This window comes from Salvelinus alpinus, chromosome 3, assembly GCF_045679555.1.
Source record: "Salvelinus alpinus chromosome 3, SLU_Salpinus.1, whole genome shotgun sequence".
NCBI classification, from domain to species: domain Eukaryota; kingdom Metazoa; phylum Chordata; class Actinopteri; order Salmoniformes; family Salmonidae; genus Salvelinus; species Salvelinus alpinus.
In genome coordinates this window covers 88,196,159-88,205,403 of record NC_092088.1, presented here as the reverse complement: position 1 = coordinate 88,205,403, position 9,245 = coordinate 88,196,159, and positions in this window count along the sequence as shown.

Genomic DNA, 9,245 nt, shown 5'->3' with positions numbered 1-9,245 from the left:
ATAAAGAAGAGAGAGAAAAGAGGGACCAGTTTAATATTTTAAGTGGCATGTCTGCATGTTGCGGTTTTGCACATTGTTATATATATTTTTTTTATATGGTGCAATATTTTTTTTCACCTTTATTTAACCAGGTAGGCTAGTTGAGAACAAGTTCTCATTTACAACTGCGACCTGGCCAAGATAAAGCAGAGCAGTGTGAACAGACAACAACACAGAGTTACACATGGAGTAAACAATAAACAAGTCAATAACATGGTAGAAAAAAAGAGAATCTATATACAATGTGTGCAAAAGGCATGAGGAGGTAGGCAATAAATCGAATAATTACAATTTAGCAGATTAACACTGGAGTGATAAATCATCAGATTATCATGTGCAAGTAGAGATACTGGTGTGCAAAAGAGCAGAAAAGTAAATAAATAAAAGCAGTATGGGGGTGAGGTAGGTAAATTGGGTGGGCTATATACCGATGGACTATGTACAGCTGCAGCGATCGGTTAGCTGCTCAGATAGCAGATGTTTAAAGTTGTTGAGGGTGATAAAAGTCTCCAACTTCAGAGATTTTTGCAATTCGTTCCAGTCGCAGGCAGCAGAGAACTGGAAGGAAAGGCGGCTAAATGAGGTTTTGGCTTTAGGGATGATCAGTGAGATACACCTGCTGGAGCGCGTGCTACGGGTGGGTGTAGCCATCGTGACCAGTGAACTGAGATAAGGCGGCACTTTACCTAGCATAGCCTTGTAGATGACCTGGAGCCAGTGGGTCTGACGACGAAAATGTAGCGAGGGCCAGCCGACTAGGGCATACAGGTCGCAGTGGTGGGTTGTATAAGGTGCTTTAGTAACAAAACGGATGGCACTGTGATAAACTGCATCCAGTTTGCTGAGTAGAGTATTGGAAGCTATTTTGTAGATGACATCGCCGATGTCGAGGATCGGTAGGATAGTCAGTTTTACTAGGGTAAGTTTGGCGGCGTGAGTGAAGGAGGCTTTGTTGCGAAATAGAAAGCCGACTCTAGATTTGATTTTGGATTGGAGATGTTTGATATGAGTCTGGAAGGAGAGTTTGCAGTCTAGCCAGACACCTAGGTACTTATAGATGTCCACATATTCTAGGTCGGAACCGTCCAGGGTGGTGATGCTAGTCGGGCGTGCGGGTGCAGGCAGCGAACGGTTGAAAAGCATGCATTTGGTTTTACTAGCGTTTAAGAGCAGTTGGAGGCCACGGAAGGAGTGTTGTATGGCATTGAAGCTCGTTTGGAGGTTAGATAGCACAGTGTCCAAGGAAGGGCCAGAAGTATACAGAATGGTGTCGTCCTCTTAGAGGTGGATCAGGGAATCGCCCGCAGCAAGAGCAACATCATTGATATATACAGAGAAAATAGTCGGCCCGAGAATTGAACCCTGTGGTACCCCCATAGAGACTGCCAGAGGACCGGACAACATGCCCTCCGATTTGACACACTGAACTCTGTCTGCAAAGTAGTTGGTGAACCAGGCAAGGCAGTCATTAGAAAAACCGAGGCTACTGAGTCTGCCGATATGAATATGGTGATTGACAGAGTCGAAAGCTTTGGCCAGGTCGATGAAGACGGCTGCACAGTACTGTCTTTTATCGATGGCGGTTATGATATCGTTTAGTACCTTGAGCGTGGCTGAGGTGCACCAGTGACCGGCTCGGAAACCGGATTGCACAGCGGAGAAGGTACGGTGGGATTCAAGATGGTCAGTGATCTGTTTGTTGACTTGGCTTTCGAAGACCTTAGATAGGCAGGGCAGGATGGATATAGGTCTGTAACAGTTTGGGTCCAGGGTGTCTCCCCCTTTGAAGAGGGGGATGACCGCGGCAGCTTTCCAATCCTTGGGGATCTCAGATGATACGAAGGAGAGTTTGAACAGGCTGGTAATAGGGGGTGCGACAATGGCGGCGGACAGTTTCAGAAATAGGGGGTCCAGATTGTCAAGCCCAGTTGATTTGTATGGGTCCAGGTTTTGCAGCTCTTTCAGAACATCTGCTATCTGGATTTGGGTAAAGGAGAAGCTGGGGAGGCTTGGGCGAGTAGCAGCGGGGGGGGGGGGGGAGCTGTTGGCCAAGGTTGGAGTCGCCAGGAGGAAGGCATGGCCAGCCGTTGAGAAATGCTTGTTGAAGTTTTCGATTATCACGGATTTATCGGTGGTGACCGTGTTACCTAGCCTCAGTGCAGTGGGCAGCTGGGAGGAGGTGCTCTTGTTCTCCATGGACTTTACAGTATCCCAGAACTTTTTGGAGTTAGAGCTACAGGATGAACATTTCTGCTTGAAAAAGCTGGCCTTTGCTTTCCTGACTGACTGCGTGTATTGGTTCCTGACTTCCCTGAACAGTTGCATATCGCGGGGAATCTTCGATGCTATTGCAGTTCGCCACAGGATGTTTTTGTGCTGGTCGAGGGCAGTCAGGTCTGGAGTGAACCAAGGGCTATATCTGTTCTTAGTTCTGCATTTTTTGAACGGAGCATGCTTGTCTAATATGGTGAGAAAGTAACTTTTAAAGAATAACCAGGCATCCTCAACTGACAGGATGAGGTCAATATCCTTCCAGGGTACCCGGGCCAGGTCGATTAGAAAGGCCTGCTCGCAGAAGTGTTTTAGGGAGCGTTTGACAGTGATGAGGGGTGGTCGTTTGACCGCGGACCCTTAGCGGATACAGGCAATGAGGCAGTGATCGCTGAGATCTTGATTGAAGACAGCAGAGGTGTATTTGGAGGGCAAGTTGGTCAGGATAATGTCTATTAGGGTGCCCATGTTTACGGATTTAGGGTTGTACCTGGTGGGTTCCTTGATGATTTGTGTGAGATTGAGTGCATCTAGCTTAGATTGTAGGACTGCCGGGGTGTTAAGCATATCCCAGTTTAGGTCACCTAACAGAACAAACTCTGAAGCTAGATGGGGGGCGATCAATTCACAGATGGTGTCCAGGGCACAGCTGGGAGCTGAGGGGGGTCGGTAGCAGGCGGCAACAGTGAGAGACTTATTTCTGGAGAGATTAATTAGAAGTTCGAACTGTTTGGGCATAGACCTGGAAAGTATGACAGAACTTTGCAGGCTATCTCTGCAGTAGATTGCAACTCCTCCCCCTTTGGCAGTTCTATCTTGACGGAAAGTGTTATAGTTGGGTATGGAAATCTCAGAATTTTTGGTGGCCTTCCTAAGCCAGGATTCAGACACGGCAAGGACATCAGGGTTGGCAGAGTGTGCTAAAGCAGTGAGTAAAACAATCTTAGGGAGGAGGCTTCTGATGTTGACATGCATGAAACCAAGGCTTTTTTGATCACAGAAGTCAACAAATGAGGGTGCCTGGGGACATGCTTTAAAAAAAAAAAATTCAGATTGTATTCCTTTTGAATTGTTACATTTATATGCACTTTGTTTATATACATTAAAAACGTTTTACTTTAAATGCACATGTGTAATACCATCCTTCCTTGGGAATTTCTTTTTTTATTATTATGAAAAAAATAAAAATTATTAAATCCTTTTCAATGATAAGAATTCAAACATTGTAATTATTTTTCCACATAATGATCCTTATATGAAACAAAAACAGCCTATAGTCTGTACTGGATGCTGGCCAGTTTGAAGCATTGAGTGACTCAGTCTGTATAAGTGACAACCAATTTTAAAATAATACCTTCAAGTCATATGGCCAAGGTATGGCTTCATGGCTTTGATGCAGACTGAAATATGGTCATTTACTGACGTCTAGTGGTGGTGATATGCAACTGCAGGTAATTTGGGTCAATTATCTGCAGGATTCAGTGATGTTTAATTTTTGTCAGTGTTGCATGCAGTTAATTTAAGTCAACAAAATGGTAGTAGCTGAAATTTTGGTTAGGATGTTATTACAAATGGTATTATATTATAGGACATATTACATATGTGTCATGTACACTCTACAGAGCCAGGACCCTATTCAAGTGATACAGTTTTGTCAGGGAGGAGTGTGTAAGTGGAGGAAGAGGTGAAAGACGGCAGTACCAATGCAGATGATGAGGATGGAGCAAATGAGAGAAGGTGCACATAAAGACACAGACAAAGTGAGGATGCTGAAAAACAAGCTGATTAATGACTTTGCTAGCAAGGCTCTGTGCTGGGCTTTGGTGAGTAAGGCTGAGCAAGGGCCAGTGATAACTATTAAATGACATGGCTATGGATATTGGATCACTACACACATGATGCCCACAAGCTGAGAACAAGACTGAGAACAGACGGAGAACAAGATATATCTCAAAGTAATGGCTGGATTGCCATAACATTTGTTGTGCACAATCAAGACCCCAAGTGGAAGAAACGTATTGATTTGGTGACCACTTGACCATCAGGCCTTTTCATTTCCATTTTGTTTTCCATTTTCCATTTCCACTTTTACAGCTGCTAATTTTCTTGTTGGTATGTAATACTTGGTTAAAAAAATCTGCTGCTGATTTTATTATTTTGTTTTTTATATCATTCTATAGATGATGATGTTAGTTTATTTTAATTGAAGAGGTTAATGTATATTTAAGTTATATTTATTTTAAGTTATTCATTATTATTAAGAGAATTTTCCATTCAATAATTTAACCATTAACATTACATTTAGACTGTAAAAGGCCTTTAGCACATTTCTTATAGAGGGTATCAGTCTTGCATCAAATAGTGAATTCCACTGTATGTAGAATGTTGCATGTCTGCACAGTGTTACATTTTCACAGCTCACTGTCAGTAAATATTGTTCAGTAAATATTGCACTACAAGAGAGTTGAAAGACTGCAAAGGTAGAGTTATTTAAAGCTTTGAATTTGTCAATTGGGTTCTGGAAGTGTGTGGTTACAGCAATTGTGCAAGGTTGGTGTGGCCTGTGGTGGTGGGGCCCAACGTGATATCTTTCATGGGGCCCAAAATCCCTGGTGGCGCCCCTGTACATACATCATATTAATTACTTAGGCCTACAATCAACAAGGACCCATGAAGGCAAACAAACTTGCAAGGAATGAAGAAAATCATGAAATACAAAGCCGTGATTCAGCACATTTACATTACATTTAAGTCATTTAGCAGACGCTCTTATCCAGAGCGACTTACAAATTGGTGCATTCACCTTATGACATCCAGTGGAACAGCCACTTTACAATAGTGCATCTAAATCTTTTAAGGGGGGGGGGGGGTCAGAAGGATTACTTTATCCTATCCTAGGTATTCCTTGAAGAGGTGGGGTTTCAGGTGTCTCCGGAAGGTGGTGATTGACTCCGCTGTCCTGGCGTCGTGAGGGAGTTTGTTCCACCATTGGGGTGCCAGAGCAGCGAACAGTTTTGACTGGGCTGAGCGGGAACTGTACTTACTCAGTGGTAGGGAGGCGAGCAGGCCAGAGGTGGATGAACGCAGTGCCCTTGTTTGGGTGTAGGGCCTGATCAGAGCCTGAAGGTACTGAGGTGCCGTTCCCCTCACAGCTCCGTAGGCAAGCACCATGGTCTTGTAGCGGATGCGAGCTTCAACTGGAAGCCAGTGGAGAGAGCGGAGGAGCGGGGTGACGTGAGAGAACTTGGGAAGGTTGAACACCAGACGGGCTGCGGCGTTCTGGATGAGTTGTAGGGGTTTAATGGCACAGGCAGGGAGCCCAGCCAACAGCGAGTTGCAGTAATCCAGACGGGAGATGACAAGTGCCTGGATTAGGACCTGCGCCGCTTCCTGTGTGAGGCAGGGTCGTACTCTGCGGATGTTGTAGAGCATGAACCTACAGGAACGGGCCACCGCCTTGATGTTAGTTGAGAACGACAGGGTGTTGTCCAGGATCACGCCAAGGTTCTTAGCGCTCTGGGAGGAGGACACAATGGAGTTGTCAACCGTGATGGCGAGATCATGGAACGGGCAGTCCTTCCCCGGGAGGAAGAGCAGCTCCGTCTTGCCGAGGTTCAGCTTGAGGTGGTGGTCCGTCATCCACACTGATATGTCTGCCAGACATGCAGAGATGCGATTCGCCACCTGGTCATCAGAAGGGGGAAAGGAGAAGATTAATTGTGTGTCGTCTGCATAGCAATGATAGGAGAGACCATGTGAGGTTATGACAGAGCCAAGTGACTTGGTGTATAGCGAGAATAGGAGAGGGCCTAGAACAGAGCCCTGGGGGACACCAGTGGTGAGAGCACGTGGTGAGGAGACAGATTCTCGCCACGCCACCTGGTAGGAGCGACCTGTCAGGTAGGACGCAATCCAAGCGTGGGCCGCGCCGGAGATGCCCAACTCGGAGAGGGTGGAGAGGAGGATCTGATGGTTCACAGTATCGAAGGCAGCCGATAGGTCTAGGAGGATGAGAGCAGAGGAGAGAGAGTTAGCTTTAGCAGTGCGGAGCGCCTCCGTGATACAGAGAAGAGCAGTCTCAGTTGAATGACTAGTCTTGAAACCTGACTGATTTGGATCAAGAAGGTCATTCTGAGAGAGATAGCGGGAGAGCTGGCCAAGGACGGCACGTTCGAGAGTTTTGGAGAGAAAAGAAAGAAGGGATACTGGTCTGTAGTTGTTGACATCGGAGGGATCGAGTGTAGGTTTTTTCAGCAGGGGTGCAACTCTCGCTCTCTTGAAGACGGAAGGGACGTAGCCAGCGGTCAAGGATGAGTTGATGAGCGAGGTGAGGTAAGGGAGAAGGTCTCCGGAAATGGTCTGGAGAAGAGAGGAGGGTATAGGGTCAAGCGGGCAGGTTGTTGGGCGGCCGGCCGTCACAAGACGCGAGATTTCATCTGGAGAGAGAGGGGAGAAAGAGGTCAGAGCACAGGGTAGGGCAGTGTGAGCAGAACCAGCGGTGTCGTTTGACTTAGCAAACGAGGATCGGATGTCGTCGACCTTCTTTTCAAAATGGTTGACGAAGTCATCTGCAGAGAGGGAGGAGGGGGGAGGAGGGGGAGGAGGATTCAGGAGGGAGGAGAAGGTGGCAAAGAGCTTCCTAGGGTTAGAGGCAGATGCTTGGAATTTAGAGTGGTAGAAAGTGGCTTTAGCAGCAGAGACAGAAGAGGAAAATGTAGAGAGGAGGGAGTGAAAGGATGCCAGGTCCGCAGGGAGGCGAGTTTTCCTCCATTTCCGCTCGGCTGCCCGGAGCCCTGTTCTGTGAGCTCGCAATGAGTCGTCGAGCCACGGAGCAGGAGGGGAGGACCGAGCCGGCCTGGAGGATAGGGGACATAGAGAGTCAAAGGATGCAGAAAGGGAGGAGAGGAGGGTTGAGGAGGCAGAATCAGGAGATAGGTTGGAGAAGGTTTGAGCAGAGGGAAGAGATGATAGGATGGAAGAGGAGAGAGTAGCGGGGGAGAGAGAGCGAAGGTTGGGACGGCGCGATACCATCCGAGTAGGGGCAGTGTGGGAAGTGATGGATGAGAGCGAGAGGGAAAAGGATACAAGGTAGTGGTCGGAGACTTGGAGGGGAGTTGCAATGAGGTTAGTGGAAGAACAGCATCTAGTAAAGATGAGGTCAAGCGTATTGCCTGCCTTGTGAGTAGGGGGGGAAGGTGAGAGGGTGAGGTCAAAAGAGGAGAGGAGTGGAAAGAAGGAGGCAGAGAGGAATGAGTCAAAGGTAGACGTGGGGAGGTTAAAGTCACCCAGAACTGTGAGAGGTGAGCCGTCCTCAGGAAAGGAGCTTATCAGGGCATCAAGCTCATTGATGAACTCTCCAAGGGAACCTGGAGGGCGATAAATGATAAGGATGTTAAGCTTGAAAGGGCTGGTAACTGTGACAGCATGGAATTCAAAGGAGGCGATAGACAGATGGGTAAGGGGAGAAAGGGAGAAAGACCACTTGGGAGAGATGAGGATCCCGGTGCCGCCACCCCGCTGACCAGAAGCTCTCGGGGTGTGCGAGAACACGTGGGCAGACGAGGAGAGAGCAGTAGGAGTAGCAGTGTTATCTGTGGTGATCCATGTTTCCGTCAGTGCCAAGAAGTCGAGGGACTGGAGGGAAGCATAGGCTGAGATGAACTCTGCCTTGTTGGCCGCAGATCGGCAGTTCCAGAGGCTGCCGGAGACCTGGGACTCCACGTGGGTGGTGCGCGCTGGGACCACCAGGTTAGGGTGGCCGCGGCCACGCGGTGTGAAGCGTTTGTATGGTCTGTGCAGAGAGGAGAGAACAGGGATAGACAGACACATAGTTGACAGGCTACAGAAGAGGCTGCGCTAATGCAAAGGAGATTGGAATGACAATTGAACTACACGTCTCGAATGTTCAGAAAGTTAAGCTTGCGTTGCAGAAATCTTCTTGACCAAAATTATTAAAATGATACAGTACTGCGGAAGTGGGCTAGCTAGCAGTGGCTGCGTTGTTGACTTTGTTTGAGAGTGTCGCTGGCTAGGTAACCTCGGTAGCTAGCTATGTAACCTCGGTAACTGGCTCGTTAATTAGTATAAACTACACAATTGTCTTAGATACAAGGACAGCAAAGACAACTATGTAGCTAGCTAACACTACACTAATCAATCGTTCCGTTGATCCGTTGAATGTAATAGTTTCTACAGTGTTGCTATTCGGTGGCTAGCTGGCTAGCGAGCAGTGTTGACTACGTTACGTTAAAAGGACGAAAAATAGCTGGCTAGCTAACCGAATTAGTCTAAACTACGCAGTTATCTTAGAAACAAAGACAGCAAAGACAACTATGTAGCTAGCTAACACTACACTAATCGAGTCGTTCCGTTGAATGTAATAGTTACTACAGTGTTGCTGTTCGGTGGCTAGCTGGCTAGGTAGCAGTGTTGACTACGTTACGTTAAAAGTTACGTTAAAAGAACGAAGAATAGCTGGCTAGCTACGCAATTATCTTTGATACAAAGACGGCTAAGTAGCTAGCTAAGATTAAACAAATCAAACCGTTGTACTGTAATGAAATGAAATGAGAATGTGAAAATGTGATACTACCTGAGGAGCGAAGCGGAATGCGACCGGTTTCCACTCTAGCTTCCGCACGACTGAATGGACAGTGCCTTGGTACAGGTAGGCATAGTGGAGCTCCGTGGCATGTGGCTGAATGGACAACGTCTCTGTCTAGTAGCCATCAAGAAGTATTCAGTTTGTGGGCAGTTAGAATTTTTTTTTTGACACAGTTGAGTAGCCTACAATGCTTATATGAAAATCCAAACTGGCACGCAGATCTTTTGTAAATTGTCACTCATATGAAAAGGGTTGCCGATCCCCTGGTATAGGCTATATGAAGCCGCCCTTGTGGAACGGAACATACAGTGTACCATGCAGTGGCATTGTC